The 20,218-nt window shown below is 34.3% G+C and overlaps 1 long non-coding RNA gene across 1 annotated transcript in view; it reads right to left on the minus strand.

Annotated features, from left to right (window-relative positions):
• LOC118762977 overlaps positions 1 to 20,218 on the minus strand; it is a 182,360-nt gene that overhangs the window by 68,332 nt on the left and 93,810 nt on the right. Inside the window, exon 2 of the long non-coding RNA XR_004998731.1 lies at positions 7,101 to 7,741. This is a non-coding gene — a long non-coding RNA (uncharacterized LOC118762977). The remainder of the gene's footprint in view (positions 1 to 7,100; positions 7,742 to 20,218) is intronic.

Below are 20,218 nucleotides of genomic sequence, written 5' to 3' on the forward strand. Positions count from 1 at the left end.
CACACACATACGCGCATACGCGTAAATGCATGCTAAATTATAAGCAAAATACATTATGAATATATGTAAAGTATCATCGAGAACTGGATACGAAACCCCTGTTGCAACTTTCGCTAAATGTCAGAGTGACAAAAGTTTTGAAAAGTCCGATGTTTAACAAGAATACCTGGACGTTAAATTGCGCGCGAAAAATACTGGATAGGAAGCTAGGAGACATTCAGTCTTTTTCAATATATATTGAGTTCTCAATACTCCAAATAGACAAATTGTAAATGTCAAAGTATTCTGGGAACTTGGCGTAAACATTGACGATTTGTCAGTGAAAGCGGTAAATTCATTGGAATGTAGTGTATGGCTTACTACTATTCCTTTCATTCATTAGTCATAGCCTTATTGTATGTTTTCACTATACTAATATGAGCAGCTTCTTACTTATTAATAAGCAGTGTTTCGTTTTGGGTTTACTATCCTCATTGTAACGAAAGTTCTCTACTTGGTGAGATTATCAGTTTGCTATATACGTTTGATGTCCTCAAATAATCCAATATTTCAATGAGCCATTATATTACGAATATCCATCCAAATTTCATTGTGAGGGTTTTTATGTATTGTAGATGGTTTTATTTATCCAATTTAATGTTTATTTCTATCACTTTTTCAGATCGTAGTGTAAATTAAGCTAAGATGCGTGACCTCACTGAGTTCGAAAAAGTGCAAATTGTTGGAGCTCGAATAGCAGGAGCTTCCGTCTTTAATTTTTCGAGAGTACCATATTAAGGACCATGACTGAATTTGAGAAGCAGAGCAAACCCTCCAGGAGGAGGAATAAGTCCGGCAAGATTTTGAAGCTCATTGAAAGAGAATGACATGTGTTGAATCGTATTGCAATGAAAAATCAACGGACAACTGCCCCTAAAGTGACTACAACATCTGGCTAGCCCAGTTTCGACCATGGCTGTTCGCCGTGAGCTCAATAAAGCCGGATATCATAGAAGAACCAACATCAGGAAAGCCCTCCTTTCTCATCAAAACATTTAGAAAAGGCTGGACTGATGTAGAGATCACAAGGGCTGGTCGATAGACCAATGAAAGCAAGTAATATTCTCCATTGATTCCAGCTTTTCTCTTTTCCCTACTACAGGACGACTTAATGCGTGGAATCACCCGGGGAAGCTTTTAATCCTGACTACCTTCTTCCTACAGTGAAGCACGGAGGAAGGTCTGTGATGGTTGGTTTAGGCAGCCATTTCTTGAAATTATCTTGACCCAGTCGATGCCCTGCATGGTAGGATCAACAACAATGACTATCGGAATATTTTGGGAAATCAAATCTTTCCATTGGTCCAGATAATATTCCCTGACAGTAAGTGCTGCTTCCAAGATGATAATAATGCTTCAATACACACCTCTCATGTGGTTAAAATTGATTTGAAAAGCATTGTAGGGAGGTAAAACACATGGAGTGGCCCCCTCATTCTCCATGTCTTAATATTATTGAGTATCTGTGGTGCAACTTGGAGCGACAAGTTAGAAGTGGTTACCCTCCACCGTCGTGTCTGCAACAGTTGGAGCAGGTTTTGCAGGTTGAATGGCTCAAGATTCCTTTCAATGAAGTCAGGAAGCTGTATAAATCAATTCCTAGACACATCGAATCTCATCAGAAAGCTAAAGGAGGACCAACTCTATAATAAATAAAATATTCATTGAATTTAAAACATGTTGCAATTATTTTGTCCAGCCCCTGTATAGGCATTACATAGTATTTCTTTTTGCATTCAAATTAATGTGTCTATCATATTCTTTTGTTATATATTTTTAATTTGTGGGGTATAAATACTGCTTATTTCATGGATTTAGTAAGTATTTTAATATATGTGCTTGATCCAATGTTCGTATCACAGTTTCTCTATTATGCTATTTGAAAAACACATTAATTAATTTTCCACTTTTCAAGATTGTTATTTCGTAGTTTTCTTATCTAAATCTTATATTCAATTCTCTTGCACATCCATGTATTCTCTGCAGTAGTTTCACCAATTTTATCATTTGCACCATAGAACTTGGTAGTATCCGTATACTGAAGATACTATACTGTCTAAACATCGCATTTGTATTCGAGTCGAGTTTTGTTTAAAATGTCTGTCAAGGATTTGAGCACCATGTCTGTTAAAGATTTGAATACCAGACAGAAAATAAAGATAGAGGCGGAGAGAACACGCGTTAGAGAGCTACAGAGATTGCAAACAAGCGCGTGAGTGTTGTTCTTGGAATATTCTTCTTATAATGAGAAAGGTTGTTTTTATCATCTTATAATGAGAAAGGTTGTTTTTATCATGTTTCGTCTATCCATTAAATTGCTTACCAGTCGCTCATGTCCTTTCAACTTCTGGTGCTATCTTACTCGTGCCTATCGTTTCCAAGATCGTCAGGGGCGATTGTCGGCAAGAAGTGATTAAGATATGATTCAGAAGTGTATACCAGCTAACGTGTTAAGGGCCAGAATAATTTTGACTAGTTCTTCAAAATGAAGCACGGAGGTTGCGACGTCGGAACTAAAGAGAATTATTATAGATTTGGATGAATGGAAATCTTTAGCCTAGGATGGTAAAAGGCGTGGTATAAAGAATCGGAACGAGGAAAGATTCTTGCCTCGCTATTGCAGGCATGGGTGTTTGTTTTTTCAGTAACACTATACTAATATTCAGAATACGAAGGGCTAGACGTTTCGCTGCGGCAGACTTTAGTACTAATTCAACGACCTGTCATGGCCTCAAGCATAGGAGGCGGTGTCTAGCGGCCCAACCTCTGACAACACAGAGTATGAGATATTTGATACATTCTCCTTCTTTCTCCTACTCTTCTCTCTTTTTTGTTCTCTTTATCTCTTTACTTCTGCTATGATCAGTTCGGTTATGTTATTTTACATTAAAACCATAGAGGATCACACAGCTCTATCCTCTTCCAAACAGCAGGGAATTCAGTATGGCCTGGTCAGTTATAATATTATTATCATCATTAGGAGTTCTAAATAATTCTTTAGAATAAATGAATAGGCAAGGAGACATGCAAATTATTTCGAAGGATAGGGTACAGTTTCAATTTGAATTCGAAGTAAATTACCATTAAGATATATCTAGCATTAAATGATTATAAATGCCTATCCGTCCATTAAATAAAATCATCTAATTTTACCTTATGCATTTGTGTCACATTACCTTAATAGATTATATTTTATCACTTCTATTTCACGCGCATATATATTGATTAATGCTAACACGCGCATTTGATGTGCCATCCACTGCAGGAAGGTTGATTATATCTCTTAACTGCTAGAGATTAAGAGATGTTCTGGCAAATACACTTACCTCACGCTAACTCATTGTAAATAGAGCCCATGTATCAGTAAAACGGTACATGAAGAGGTACAATTAACTGACATATGTATTGATAAAGTTTATGAAGGTTGACATATTTCCATTATCTTCTTTACAGAGAGGTAATCTTGATGTGGATACACGTACCTGGTGAACAATACTTGTGAAGATGCTACAGAACCCACGTGTATCTACTAAGACTATTTCCAGCCTAATGATGAGTCATACAATGCTACATATTTCACCATCAAAGAGACAGAAGATGAATTATGTTTAGGCCTTTCGCGTGCTATAGGATACCAATTTCATGACCTAACACTCCTACAATACTATGATATAGTTAACGAAATACAAAACTGAATATACCATCGACAGGTTTGCTTTTTTAGTTGTTTCATTGGATAGCAATAAAAGTCGAATCGCTCTAAAAATCACGCACCAAAGTTTTAAGGACGGAAGGTTCGTATGATAACTGAAGTCTGAAAAATAATGCAATTTAGCACGGTTGAAATGGTTTGATTATAGACCTCCTAGATCAAGGCTGACACGGGGCTAAGCAATGCAAGAAAATTAAAGATTAATGGATATATTATTTGAAGACATACAGTACTATAATCAGTGATCCTCAATGTTTCCTATGTACCCCATTTCCGAACATCAACAATTCTCTGCTATCCTAATATCAAAATATATAAATGCATTATAGTGTGTCAAATATTTCAAAATTAAAAGAATTTGCTTTACAGAGTTATAATGCCGCGAACCGTAATTTCGGAACCAATGAACTAAGTGTTAGATTAGCCTGGCTCTTAATATACTCTATCACTTTCCTTTTGTAAAACAATTGTTGGTATAAAACGCCATGGAGTTTAACCGTTACAATTACGTTGTTCTCAAGCATTATCTGATGTTTGGATTGTCTGGAGGTTATAGAAAACTGATGTATAATTTCTGTTAGTTAAATATGAAGTTGTCAACATTTTCTGGCTCATTAAATTGAAAAATTTCCATAATTGGTAATTATAAGAACTCTGATTTTATTCACTTCTTTGTCTTCCTTTGTTTTGTTACGTATTAGTACCAGTTTTTGTTCATTCCAGCTATATAACTAAATCCTTTGCTGATTATCTGTCTTCCATAAGTAGTAATTTCTTATATATTGTTGTTTTTATATATTTCTACTGTATTCGTCATATTTTATTTCTGTGGTGTTTTAAAACATCATAAATCAACAAAGCGATAACAATAGAATATAGCAGAATATATGTATATAAAAAGACAAAGGCACAAATCCAATTATTTTCCCAAGTCTACCGTCATATTTTTTATTGCTATATTTTATCCTTTGTTTTCTTATAGTGCAGTCATATCCTGAATAACCGGCTTATTACTTTTGTTCATTCTATTTTAATAATTATTTGTCTTGAGATTACCTTTCTTTAGACTAGATGATGTTTTCTTCACTCCAATCGTTTTCTACAGTAAGTTATGTGTTCATTTGTTTATATAATATGGCATTGTAGATATAATTACCTACTTATAAGAAGACTATTGCTATTCACTCATCTATAAGAATCTACTGAAGTATCATTTCAATCATAACTCTAGCTATCATAATAAACTCTGTACTTACTCGTTTCCTACATCTTTCATTAGCATTATAAATTAGTCTAACCATCAAGGTGCATGTATTTCCGTTGAAATAAATACGGTTCAACTACATTTGAGGTGAACTTCAATTCTCTATAGATCAATGCACTATTAAGTTTATTGCGGTGCACCTCAACGTCAGTGGTGACTGAGAAAATGAAGACTTAACCATTTGATTAAATCCCTCTTAAATTATACCTATTCATACTAAAATAAAATGAAGTTCATTATATTCAATAACATGAGACAGTCATGTCTGAAACTGTTTGATCGACTGACGTGCGCAGACAAACATATTACATAGTTTTATATTATACGCAAAGAAAAGGAAATGTCATGGCTGGAACTCTTTTGACGAGAGCTGATGTTGGGCTAAATGACATCCATACTACCAGTAACAAAAAGGAATTGAGGTAGTTATGCAATAAGGTGAATTAATGAATCTACCACCACAAAACCCTAGTTTTGATCCAATGTTAAACACAGGCATTAATATTATTATTTTTAATGTGTTATGTATCCCGCGTTATTTGCAGTGGAATATGGTATGAAGGTATTTATGACGCTTTCGCTTATTGAGTTAAGTTTTTATGTCGTTTCAGACACACTAAGGCATTCATTGGTCTCCCTGATAGCTACAACACTGCACCGGAGCCCAGCTGGTACTCATTATAGCCGAACAGACTGGAGCTTCATGAAATTATATGCAATGCTCAAAGACAACATGTCCCAGGGTCCAGGCACTAAACCCATGACCTTATGCTCATGAGCTTAACACTCTAGCCCTTAAGCCTTTCCATCTTCACCGGAACAATGTTTTACATAGGTAGAATATTTTCATGTTAAGCTAAATATTTTTCTCGATAAACCTCGTTCTGTTTTCTCCCATGTAAATGGACCATGTTACAAGTCGTGCTGATATGCTGAACAAATGTAGATATACCTTCTTCATGAGGATTACTCATTGTACTTTCTTGTTTTGTTTTGAGAGAACGAATATACATTAATTGTATATAAATTGTACGTAAAACAGATCATTTACGTACTGAAATATTTCACCTTCATATTTTAAATTATAGATCATTTCTGATATTCTGCAAACAACTTTACAAAATACAACATCTAAGATGTTCCATTTGTACAGACTACATCAAATTGATCTGTTTCTTTCAAACACGTTAATGTCTTTGTCGCAAAAGAAGCGTAATTGGATTTCAATATGGAATTGACTCTGTCACATTGCAATTATCTTATCAAGTTATTATATTTTATATATTTGCTTTCTAGGATGATTATGAAAATTTGATTATTTCTTTGTGATTTCTTAATTTTGATATGAATAATACTCATGGAATTTGTGTGATTGAAATAATGAAAATTCGAACAAAATAAATCTTAACCCTTTAGACTGTCCAAAGCATTTTAATAAGTTCGCCTTAAAATCCCATGATTGTTTTCAGAATTTCATTTAGCCCCTGTTTCATACGTCCTGAGTAATATAGAACTTTCCTTTCGTAACCTCTAAGTTACTCATGTGGTTGAAAGCAAATTGAGAACGTGTATCATATATAATGCATAGACGCCAAAGAAATAACATATGGACAGACAAAGGGTTAAGACTAAGGCATTTTAACTAACTGAAAGTATTTCATAGACATGATCTAATGTAATCTGAAACACTGAAAATGCCAATCTTATCACTGTTTTTTTTTTTTTTTAGATTGAGGATTATGTTATGAAATAATAATTCATAGCTTTCAGTAATTAAATTTCTGGTTACACAGAATGGAATTCTTCTATTATATTATTTTAATTCGACGAAAATTTAACAACGCCAATATTATCTTGCTATTTTTTATATAAAAATATTCACTATAGTTTCATTATAATATATTTTGCTGGTATATTATTGTATGTATATATTCGGCAAAGTATAGGAGAAAAATGCTCATAAAATTCCATTTCTATATAACAAGAGATATTTTTGATGTCAGATGATAAACAGATGTTAATAATTATTAATTATAAATGAAGGATTTAGAGGAAATCAAGCAAACAAAAGTATACGGTACCTACCTTACCCTTGCCCCGCCTTGGATCCACAATTTGCAAAGTATCATCTTCAGGCACTCTCCATTTCCTGCCACTTCTTCCACCTCCACCACCACCACCCATTACAGAAGAGCTACCAGCGTTCATAGCTGAGCCACTTGTATATTATTTTTGAGTCTTTCTATAGATCTTTTGGACGGAATTGTTCATTCACTTAGGGATATTAAATCACATGGATTCACATGTATAACAAACATTCGCTTACATTTACGCGAAGCATTGCATGTATATACAGACATAAGCACTCCCGCACGCACGTGTATGTACTAGGTTGTGAGTAGTATAATCATATACAGTCAAACTTATACTATAAATCGAATGCAAAACATTGTCCGTATGAATCTGTCGTTCACGACACCATTGAATCATGTGGTTGCTAGAGTAATTAATCCTACAAACGTATCTTCTCAATTACGGAAGAATAAATATAGAAACAATATTTGTATTTATATGCATTTATAATTTTCCCTCGCTAAACTCAGTATTTCGGCTTCGTGTAACAACGGCATAAAATAATTACTGTATTTCCTGGTTACCAGTTTAAAGGTGTACTGCATTTTTTGTTCATGTGATGCGTCGCATGGTATGACATCACTGATTTTCCACTGAAATATAAAAGAAAATTTTTGTTGTTTGTATGATATGATGCAGGAAAGAGTTTAAAGATTATATAGTAAAGTTTGGGTTAACATACTTAATGCGGTGAGCCAAAACAAATTTTTAATCAATGGACATTAAATCCATAATGAAAGGAAAACTCATTAGCGTCAAGGATTATTTTTTAAATATGAACTCTGAAATTGAAATGGCAAATATATTAAATGGAGACATTCAGTGGTGAATGATTCTCATGTGAGACTTGGACGGTACATAATACTTATGTCTACATTCGACTGGACTCGCAAGGCTCTACAGCGCTTCTGTTCTTCTCGTGTTAATAAATAAAATTGATGAGGACAAAAAACACTCGAGGAAAAATGATAAATTAACGAGTGACATGAGTCAGAATGATCAGTGTAAAAGTAGGTCATTTTGTTCTTCATTCAACAAACGATACTCACCGGATATATATATATATATATATATAATATATATATATATATATATATATATATATATATATGTATATATGTATGCATGTAAGTATATATGCATGCATGTATACATACATATGCATACGTATATGTGTATATTTATATATATATATATGTATGTATATATGTGTATGTATGTATATATGTTTGCATATGTATGTTTATTTATATATTTATATAACGTGTATAATATGAAATAGTATATTATATCGCATATACTATGATAATACATATGTGTTTGTGCTTGTGTGTGTGTGTGTTTGTGTGTGTGTGTGCTTGTGAGTGTGTTCAAAGGATACAGTTTGTAAGCAATAGAGGTGTCATGTATCCCATACATCATATATATATATATATATATATATATATTCTTTATAAAAGTATATACGCTTTATTAAAATCCAGTTATCTCTTGTGAATGCAATGCTGACTAGAGGAGGGTATAATTGTTTCAATATAACTGAATAACACATTATATATTTTTGGGCACTTAATAGGGATGAAAAAACGAAAAAAAAAAACCTCGGGAGCATTGAAAATCCAAATGTATTTCAGCAAATCTTAATAAAAAACAATTATTTATTCCAGGGTATCCTAGTGAAATGTGATCTCTCGCAGGTCAATCTATCAATACGATTATTCTTATTACTTCAAAGTCTGCATCGTATTGAAAATGTCGCACTGGCATTATTATTTCGTGTATGAAAACAGAGAGTCATATACCAGATAAAAACTCTAGCCGCAGAAGCACTTGTTATGTAAATAAATACCACACATGAAAGTGGATACATAATACATGGTATAATTATAACTTCGTGATTTTGAAGTAAATTAGGATTGCTGATATCAGTTCTTACTTCTAAGTTTTAATGAGGAGGTGAGTAAAAGCTACACGGCTGCTATGTACAAGTCTTCCTTTCAGATCAACCAATATCAATAGTTTTCAAAAATATACTTCAAATGGTTTAGTTAAGTTTCTATAACGCTATCAGCCACTGTCTAATTTAATTTGCTTTGGAAATGTATATATATTTTACATTCAAGTAATATTTACTATCATTTGAATGATTTGGCAAATTCAAATGATAGAAATCAACAAAATCAATTGTTGATTTTCATTCGGTTTTGCAAATTAGTAGATCAATATCATAGTGTGTTAATTACCAACTCACAGACACGAAACTCACTCACAAGCGATACCCACACATACGCGCACGCACGCTCAAATATTTGTAGTGATGAGTGTATATTTGAATATTACGATTATACAAGCTATCTGAAACTACAACTGTCCAAACATTCGATTCCTGCTGATCTGTGCTTACGTATTGCTAAACTATTCTGAAACATTGAAATACTGAAGAAGAAAACAACATAAATTGCACTGCTTCATCCCTAAATAATTCTCATGATGATTCACCAATTAAAAAATTACATCAATAATGAATGAAGACAGGAAAAATGGAATATTTTACTGTTGTCTCCTGTGGATTGCAATGAAGGTAATATGATCATAAATGAAGGGTGACACATATATACATACAATTATATGTCTTGGTAGAATAATAAGAACGAAAACTAACGGAGTAGAATGCTTTTATCAATTAATTTAGTTATATTTTAACCCTTCAGCGTCCCAAAGCGTTTTTCATAAATTTGTCCTTCTTTTCAGACTTTTATTTAGCCGTCGTTTCATATATTCTGAGAAATCTTTTCAAACAGCGGTTGTCCTAATCTACAAGTCACTATTCCAGAGGTATCAGGCTATAAGAGAAACACAACTTCTTTTCTGAATATTATACTTCAGCTTAACCACTGACAGGTATTTTTTTGTTTCATTTTCTGTTACACTTTTAATTCATATAATTTCGATATTTCCATAGATGGACTTGTTTGTATCGAAAAAATATTAAATTAGGAGTAACAATAATAACAACAACAATACCAATAATATAAACAACAATGGTAATAATTTGTGTTGTTGTTGATCTTCTTCTTCTTCTTGTACATTTCGCTTCTGATAGCACTCGATTTCACATGCTCCAGCTAATTCCAGAAGAGCAGACAACAATCTGCTGTCAAGGATCTCATAGGTTCTTCATCTACTACTACTATTATTTCTCTTTATCACAGGTTTTATTGGAGCTCCTAGAGTCTTACATCCGCAGCGGGATTGCTACCTGCAGCCTACTGTACCATGCTATCCGTTCTTTTCAGCTATCTAATACTATCCTGATTATTCTGGCCGTGCCAAGGAGGCAAACCTTTTGTTACAGTTCCACTGGGCATTTATTCTAATTTTCTTAATAATCCCCTTGATGCCTTCTGATACTATTCTCGAAGACCCTACGATAAGTGGCACTATCTTCACCAACTTCATTTTTCATAGCCAAGCTATTTTGTACTTCAGAGGGACGTGTTTAGCTACTTTTCGCCTTCCTTCTTCACTCTTCGTGAGTCAAATGGGCATACAGTATCAATTATGTAGCATATGTGATGCATCTTGTCCACCACCACTAGGTGCGGTCTGTTATGCTCTAGCACCTGATACATACATACATACATACATACATACTTACACACTTACATACATACATGCATACATACATACTTACATACATATATACATATACATACACACACACACATACATATATATATATATATAAATAAATCCTAGAAAGAACAAGCACAAAAAAACAACAACAGAAGGACGTGATACATATAACGTATTAGCAGACGCTCAGGGAAGGAAAGAAAGATGGTTTAACGTTTCGAGCAGCCGCTCTTCTTCGGAAACAGAGGTAAGTCCAATAGAAGGGAAGACGACGGATTTCTTTCCGTTTCCATCTACCAAATCCACTCACAAGGCTTTGGTCGGTCCGAGGCTATAGTGGGACTGCACCCGAAGTCATGTGATCGTTAAGGAAGCCACTTCTGCGCCTGCATTTTTTTTATTATTAAAATGTATATAAATATGTGCAGCACTATACGTGTGGCAAGCTTTCTACAGTCAGATGCTCTTCCTGATACCAACCCCTACCTGTCGCCAATCGAGGTAGTATTTTCCCTCTGTCTTGGAGAGGCACAAGCACCTAGGCACACATGTACACATACGGCATTAACTTCCGCCTACTAAATTCAGTTCCAAACTTCGGTCACCCCGGGGTTATAGCAGAAGATACTTGCTCAAGTTGCCACACAATGGGACTGAACCCGAAAGCATGTAGCTGGGAAGCAAGCTTCCTAACCACACAGCCATGCCTGCACATATGAAAGTGTGTATATTAAAATTTCAATTATCATGACTCTAATATCCCCCTTAATCCTGTAAAACAAATCTTCTGTGTTTTTTCATCTTTTGTCTTTCACTATATATATCCAACCATATGTGTTCCTAACTAAAATATTTTCTACCTTATATATATATATATATATATATATATATATATATATATATATATATATAGGCACAGAGCGGCAGGAGAGAAAAATTACTGTGAAGTATGCTATGCAAAGATAAAATGTACTGAAATCTTTTACGTTGTGCAATTTGGGTGAATTCACAACACCGGTTATTGTTATTTAGTTACCTTTAGAGTATCATGGAATATTTAGATTCAATAAGAATATTTGTGCATGTATGGAGAACGAAGACAATAGGAAATAGTAAAAAGCAGCGCTTTTAATGTACATTTATTTTTTAGTTTGGTTTGTGATCTTTAATTATATTTAATTGTGTCTTTCATAACATAATTTCACCTTTTAGCTACAACCTATTTTTTCTAATTTCCTTCAATTATGTGTGCAGTGCATCAGAAGACGAAATTAAGCGCAGTTTAAACCATGTAGTCAAATTGAGCAGTAATAGCATTGATTGTAGTAAACGAAAATTCGTGAGTATATTACTACTAACAGCTACAAAACGACATTTTGAATTATAACTATTAATGCAATATATGCTGTTTGAAATGAGGAAGATAAACAAACTGAAAACAATTATCAGAAAGCAATTTCGTTTCCTAGTTTTTTTTTCACCTTCATGATAATGATTCACACAAGACATATAATTTTACTTGCTATGGAATTCATAGAAGAAGAAATTTTGTTAAATGTACTGATCTATCTGTAATAGTAGATTCAGAGTAATTGACTAATGTTTACAAATTGCAAAAGAGGTTTGGATCTTAAAGAAAAAAGAAATATTTCCGCGAAATGTAAATATCTTAAATTGTATTTAGTGTATTTTCATTCTTTCTCTCACCTAACTACTTATATATATATATATATATATATATATATATATATATAAGTATATACGTATACGCACACGCACGCGAACACACATGCACACCCACCCACACCCACACACATATATGTATATATATATATACCCACACACTTTTAAGGTATACGTATGTTTCTGTGTGTCTTGTGTGTTTAGAAACACATGTACGTGCCCTGCCCTCGTTATCCAAAATTTGGTATGACATGTAAGCTGTTTGGGTAGGTTATAACAAGAGCACTTAATGTTTGTAAGGCATTAATCAGTGTAACTTTCATTGTAAACATTGTAACAGGAGCTCTGTTTTCCTGTTCTTGTACTTTTATTTATATTTTATGCTGTCTTATACGCAAAGCATTTTAGTAGTGAAAGTATTCTGCAAAAATATGCTGGGTCATGGACGCTGCCGTTTCTCATCTTTCTCTCTGACAAACATACAGATGACACACACTTTTTGGAATGCATGACAAATTTTGCTAAAGATGTTGTGCTTTGGTGTTTGGTATGTAGCTATGTGGTTACCACATTCTGTCAAACTACCTATAGTATTTGAAGTGTGTCTAAACTAATGCTACAGTCAAAAGTTTGCCTCTATGCAGCAGTTTAGCTATTGGAAGGGACTGAGGAAACCGAATTCTCTATGCCCTAGAGCAAAGCGGAGAATATATATATGAGATCATATCAAAAAATATAAGATCCTGGTATTGCTTGCTGTATCAGTCGTACTGCATGGTACCAAAGTTGAGTATTCATTATCTACATGCACGCACAAATAATACGACTTCTGAGGTTCCGAAATGTCTACAGGTTTTATTCCGTGCTAATACAGATCCCCATGGAGGTAGATAAAAAATCAGCATGAAATATGGGCTTAAGAAAATCCTGAACATTCTGCTATCTCGGAAAGTGCCTATTTCGCAACAATAGTCACAGATTTGGGCAGCAAGTTTACAAATATATTTTGACATATTTACTCGTACACGTTATCTTTGGACGCCAATATCCTACACTCTTTCAAAGTTATTGGATGCGATGAGAAAGAGTATCTTAGACGACCTATTAAGTTGAAGAGTTGAACTCTACGTTTTGTACTATCCATTTCGAATAAATTTATCAATGGGTACAAAAGTATCATGAATATATAGCTCAATTTCTAATGTTAATTGTGCATTGACATTCAACATTCTTGTAATGATTTACGTCCTTATCTCGGCGAGTTAAATTCATTCGGGCATATATATATATATATATATATATATATATATATTATATATATATATATACATATATATACGCTTCCGCTTCGTTCACCGGCATAGTTATACATCGCAAAATACAGCTTAAAATATAGATTTAGGGGTACACTACCATCTCAACGCGAGCTAAATGAGAAAGTAATAATAGAAACATCTACCTATATGCATTTATATAGAGTGTATTCGAATGAATCTCTATTATACCACGTAAACAAATATATATACATATTTCAAATTCACCACACCAGTTTATCTACTTCACATAGGCACTAATGATAATATCGTTTTATTATACTTCTGAAAATTGGTCGTAAATCATTGCTGCTGAATAAGTTACACAAATGAAAATAAGACGAATGAAAATGTGCATTGTCAGTTTCAGGGTGTCATAATATTACATGTGTATGTGCTGATACTTCGCACATATACACACACTCGCATATACATTCACTTGCAAATATATAAAGGTGCAAAAGCAGTTAAGTATTCTATAGTGGAGATATTAGCTATTTGTATTATTTTTTATTTAGTTATGTCTGCTATAACGAAATACTAAAAGATATGCATAGACATTCATATACATAATACCTTTAACAAGTAACAAGATTCCATGTGTATTTTCACACTCCTCTACTAACCAACATAGGATATATTTCACTTAAATGTTAAAACAATGAGTATCTAATATTTTCTGGCAACTGAGCGGTTTCTATAAAGTAATGATGGATTATCTAAACTGTAAAAGAATCACCAACAATTGGCAATTGAAAAGCAGTTTCGAAATCGGATTCATATACAGACTCTTGCTTACTTGCAACTGAAGCCTGTAAAAGAAATCCACAGATCCGTTTGAATTAGACACACTTAGAGGAACTAGTTCTAAGTCTATCTTTCTTTCTCTCTCTCTCTCTCCCCCCTCTCTCTCTCTCCCCCCTCTCTATCTCTCTCTCCCTCACTCCAAATCACATCTAAATCTAAATAAATAAGATCGCGAAATCAAGCGGCCAAGCCGGGGGAGAAGTACAAAAAGATTCACACACACACACATATATATACGACAGAATTTTGCCGTTTTCGGCAACCAAATATACTCACAAAGCTTTGTTGTCCGGGGGTTATAGTAGGTGACACTTTCTCAAGGCTGCGCTGAGAATGAAACTGAAACCATGTGGTTGGGTAGCAAACTTCTTATCGCACACACATATACGCATATATATATATATATGTGTGTGTGTGTGTGTGAGTGTGTGCGTATGTGTGTGTGTGTGTGTGAGTGTGTGCGTATGTGTGTGTGTGTGTGTGTGTGAAGGGATAGCTGTAAGCTAATGAAATTCACAACATAACCGGCGTTTTCCCTTTGTTATATCATTGTAATTGGAAGAAATACTCATTGAGTATAAAACATCCCTAATATTCATATGTGTGGACACCTGACGCTCTGTATCATCAGTCCATATTTACGAAGTTTAAGGTGCTAAGTGTTGCGTGTCACAGCTAGCCAAACTAAACTGACAGACTTAAACTCCTACCTGATAATTGCATTTAACACGCTAATAGGGAGAGTTGTAGAATTTTGCATAGTATTGTTAATGCAAAATTACAATATATATGTGTGTGTGTGTGTGTGTGTGTGAAGGCGCATGCCTCAGTGGTTAGAGCGTTGAGCTTACGATCGTGAGGTTGTGAGTTCGAATCCTGGACCGGGCTGTGTGTTGTGTTCTTGAGCAAGAAACGTTGCTCAATTTCACTCAGCTGTAGAAATGAGTTGCGACGCCACAGGTGCCAAGCTGTATTAACCTTTGCCTTTCCCTTGGATAATTCTGGTGGCGTGGAGAGGGGAGGCCGGTATGCATGGGCAACTGCTGGTCTTCCATAAACAACGTTGCCCGGACTTGTGCCTGGGAGAATAATTTTCTAGGTGCAATCCCATGGTCAGTCATGACCGAAGGGTGTCTCAGTCAGTATATGTATATATATAGAAACATACACATACACACTCACATACACAGACATACACACACATATATGCATATGGGGAGAGACGAGAAACAGAAGAAACATTTATCATTACTTTGCCGAATAAAAATATATTAAAATGTGCTCTCATAGCATAAATAAACTTTGGTCAAATGAACAGTCTTGCGTTGGAGATAGTTTACTGTTTAAACAAAATATGAAAAAAAAAAAATTATCTAATTTTTTTCAGTTTTCATAAGTGAAGTAAGCAGACAACTGGAACAGGACGATTAATCAAATAGAATATGAAACTCTAATATAAAATGATAAAATTAGTATACCAATTGAAATGACAAATATAGCAATCACTGTAGTGACGTTTATATCGTGGTGGTTTTTACATTTGTTGTCATTCTTGTCTGTGCGGATGATTTGTGTTGAAACTGAATGTACTTCGAAGATGAATTGTAGCATTCACACAATTAATTGTCTCGACCTTGCCTGTCCAGGATCAACAAGAACTTCCCAAGCATGACGACATTGATCGTATGGTATCGAACTTGCTAGATCATGTTCAACTATTACATTCTCTCAATATACGTAGAAACGTCTATATTTATCAGTTTATATATATTACACTATGGCAGCCATATGCAGAGACAAGTCTGGTTATTTTTATTAATGACTGTTATATGCAGAATATAAAACAGGAAAACACGAATTAAAGAGGAACGTATCACGCAGTCCCTCTATGGGCTTTACAATAGGCAAATTTATATAAACCAAAATGACACGTTGGGAAATATTGGTTCAGTGTATTTGATCTTAAATCTGTAATATTGACGAGAGTTAAACGCCAATTTTAAGAACTTGTAATAAACAATGATATATTTTCTGTCAGAGTTTCAAATGAATATTTTTATAAACGATCTAAATTTTACAAGTAACATACAAGGTATTTTAATTTAGTAAATATTCCACAGAATTTGCCTCGAACATTATGTTGTAGCTCCTTGTAATTAAATTTTCGTGAAACAAATGATAAGATTCATCCAAGCCATTATACATAACACTGGCTGCTTATTTAAGCCTTCAACGGAAGCAATATTCGTGAAGAAAAGACTAAGCATTCTTATTAAAATTATATATGGCGTGCATTAACAAAAGTTATGTCTTCAGTTACTATGAGGAATTGTCATTATCTCGCTTAAGAAAAAGAAATGTGATTTGTGGAGTAACTGGAAGAAGTGACCAAAGATGATTTTATGTTGGAAAATTGGTAGAAAGTTGGCATATTCAGAAAAATAAAGAATCCTTACGTTTCAATCAAAGCTTGAAGCAGCAAGACCAGAGGGTAGTATGAAAACGTATAGAAAAATGAAGTACTTTCAAAGTATAATTATATGTTACACGAAATCTTTCCATTTTAAGTCGCCTGCGAACAATTTAGATACACCCGTGTATTCTCATTAGATATGAGCAAGTTGTGTTTAAAGTTTATAAATTATCCCTTTCTAATAATTGTGCGATATACATATGTATGTATGTTGAAACCCGCATAGACACACACATCTAACTTTCTATCTATCTATCTATCTATCTATCTATCTAACTATCTATCTATCTAACTATCTATCTATCTATCTATCTATCTATCTCTATATCTATCTCTGTATGCAGGCATATGTATATATATATATATATCCATCTATCTATCTCTATATCTATCTCTGTCTGCAGGCATATGTATATATATATATATATATATATATATATATATATATATATATATATATATATATATATATATAAAATATTATTAGAGACAAAACCACTATTTTGCAAAACAAACAAGGAAAGACTTAATCAATACATAAAATTTTAATAAATTAAAATTTTATGTATTGATTAAGTCTTTCCTTGTTTGTTTTGCAAAATAGTGGTTTTGTCTCTAATAATATTTTATAATATTTTACTATAAAATTGGATTTAATCCTAAATCTGATTTTTTCCCTGTAAATTTGGATTTATTCCCTAATATTTATTATATATATATATATATAATATATATATATATTATATATCCATCTATCTATCTCTATATCTATCTCTGTCTGCAGGCATATGTTATATATATATATATATATATATATATATTATATATATATATATATAGAGAGAGAGAGAGAGAGAAAGAGAATGGAGATAGGATTAATAAAACATTATTAATACATTGACAAGACCAAACCTACAAGTGGTTCAATTTACTACTTGCAGTATAAAATCAAGCAAATTTAATTTAATTTAGCTAAATCAATTTCGTTACTAACTAGAAGGGAGAATATTTTCAATGAAGGTCGTACAAAGAAATTTATCATATTTAAAACATAATGAAAACATTAAACTATATATATATATATGTATGTGTGTGTGTGTGTGGTGTGTGTGTGTGTGTATGAGGACGTTTCTTATGTCTCGTTGCCGGATGATGGAACAGTCTAAGAGGAGACAGTGTTTCGACCTGGGGTGGTTCCAGGTGGTCTTGAAATTGGGTGTTGGTGGTGAAGACAGTGTTCCGTTCACAGCTCAAGGAACAAGAGTTGTTGAAACTCGCATTGACACACACATCTATCTATCTATCTATCTATCTATCTATCTATCTATCTATCTATCTATCTATCTATCTATCTATCTATCTATCTATCTATCTATCTATCTATCTATCAACAGTTTCCGACTCCTTCTTCGTTAATAACATTCTTCTATGTCTGTTCTCCTTCCCCGATTTTGTATTGACATCTCCGAGGAAGAGGAGCTTGTCATTTGGTGTTACATCGAGGATCAGGTCACTCAGCTGTTGGTAGAAGGTGTTTTCACATTGTCATTACCATCAAGTGTAGGTGCGTAAGCAGAAATCAGTGTCATAAAGGTGGTAGCAGAGATTGGTATTCAGAGAGTCATAAGCTGTTCATTGATGGCCGAAGGTTTCAGATGATGTTCCTTCAGAAGCTTGGATTTTACAGAAAAAGCGACCCCGTAAGAATTCTTTCTCCTTTCTCTTTCCAGAAGAAGGTATAGCTCGAAACTATCTCTTGAGTCTCTCCTTCCCCAGATTGAGGTGTTTCACTGAGGCAGCGACGTCGATGTTAAATTTTCGCTAGTTCTTTGGAGATAAGGGCTGTTCTACGTTCTCTCCTGTTTGTGTCTTGAGGATCGTGGAATGTTCGTACGCTCCATGTTCCAACGGTTAATCTAATTGATTTTATTTAATTTCTGTTGTTGCTTGACCGCTTGAATGGGTGCCACGCTGAATGCGGCTTAACAGTCAGGATTCTGTGGACACATCCAGTATTTAGCCCACCTTTTCTAGAACCTTTCCCACTGAGGGTGAGCAGCGGTTTCGCATATAGTCCTGCCTAGTCGCAGATGTAAGACCGAGTCCCTGAGTTGTCACCAGGTCCCAGGAAGGTGACCATCTTGCATCATCTGCCAACGTTTAGGTCCGGACTAGGAGCTTCTACTTTCACCAAAACCTGATCCCACCATCCTTACCCGATCATCGTCGAGCTTTTGTAAAAAAAATGGGGACCGGGGAGTGTTGGATCAAACAGAAACGAGCCAGTAGCGTGAGTTTGTTTAGGGTCGAGATCTCCTTGTCAAATGAGTCCCCAGGCACTATGATTCAAAGTGACATATCATAATACAGAACACTACTAACCATTCAATTAATACCACTAACCCCCATACATCCCATACACGATTCACATTACAGTGAGGAGTCCAACGTGGCTCATGTATTAGCATGCATATATATAAATTGAGGGAATGAGATAAAAATACCAAGGCAGTAAATAGATTTTATAGCATTTATCAAGAGAAGGTATTAGAGCTGTTTCCGAAATATTTTATACATCCCTTCATCAGAGACGGTGCGAGAAAATGTTTGAGTATTAATTATTGTAGAGAAGATATGAAATATAAAGGGAGGTAAGAAAATGAATATAGAGGTGAGATACAGAGTATTTGCAGTTCCATTATTCAAGTAGAATGGTGTATATAAGTGGTGAAAACTTTTTTGGTGTAGACATTTTCTCACTGGTGGCTTAAATTTCAATAGGCGTAGGAATGGCTATGTGGTAAGTAGCTTGCTTACGAACCACATGGTCCTGGTTTCAGTCCCACTGCGTGGCACTTTGGGCAAGTATCTTCTACTATAGCCTAAGGCCGGCCAAAGCCTTGTGAGTGGATTTGGTAGACGGAAACTGAAAGAAGCCCGTCATCTATATGTATATATATATATATATATATATGTGTGTGTGTATGTGTGTGTATATGTTTGTGTTTCTGTGTTTGCCCCACCCAACATTGCTTGACAACCGATGGTGGCGTATTTGCGTCCCGGTAACTTAGCGGTTCGGCAAAAGAGACCGATAGAATAAGTACTAGGCTTACAAAGAATAAGTCTTGGGGTCGATTTGCTCGACTAAAAGGCGG

The sequence above is a fragment of the Octopus sinensis genome, linkage group LG4, assembly GCF_006345805.1.
Source record: "Octopus sinensis linkage group LG4, ASM634580v1, whole genome shotgun sequence".
NCBI classification, from domain to species: Eukaryota; Metazoa; Mollusca; class Cephalopoda; order Octopoda; family Octopodidae; genus Octopus; species Octopus sinensis.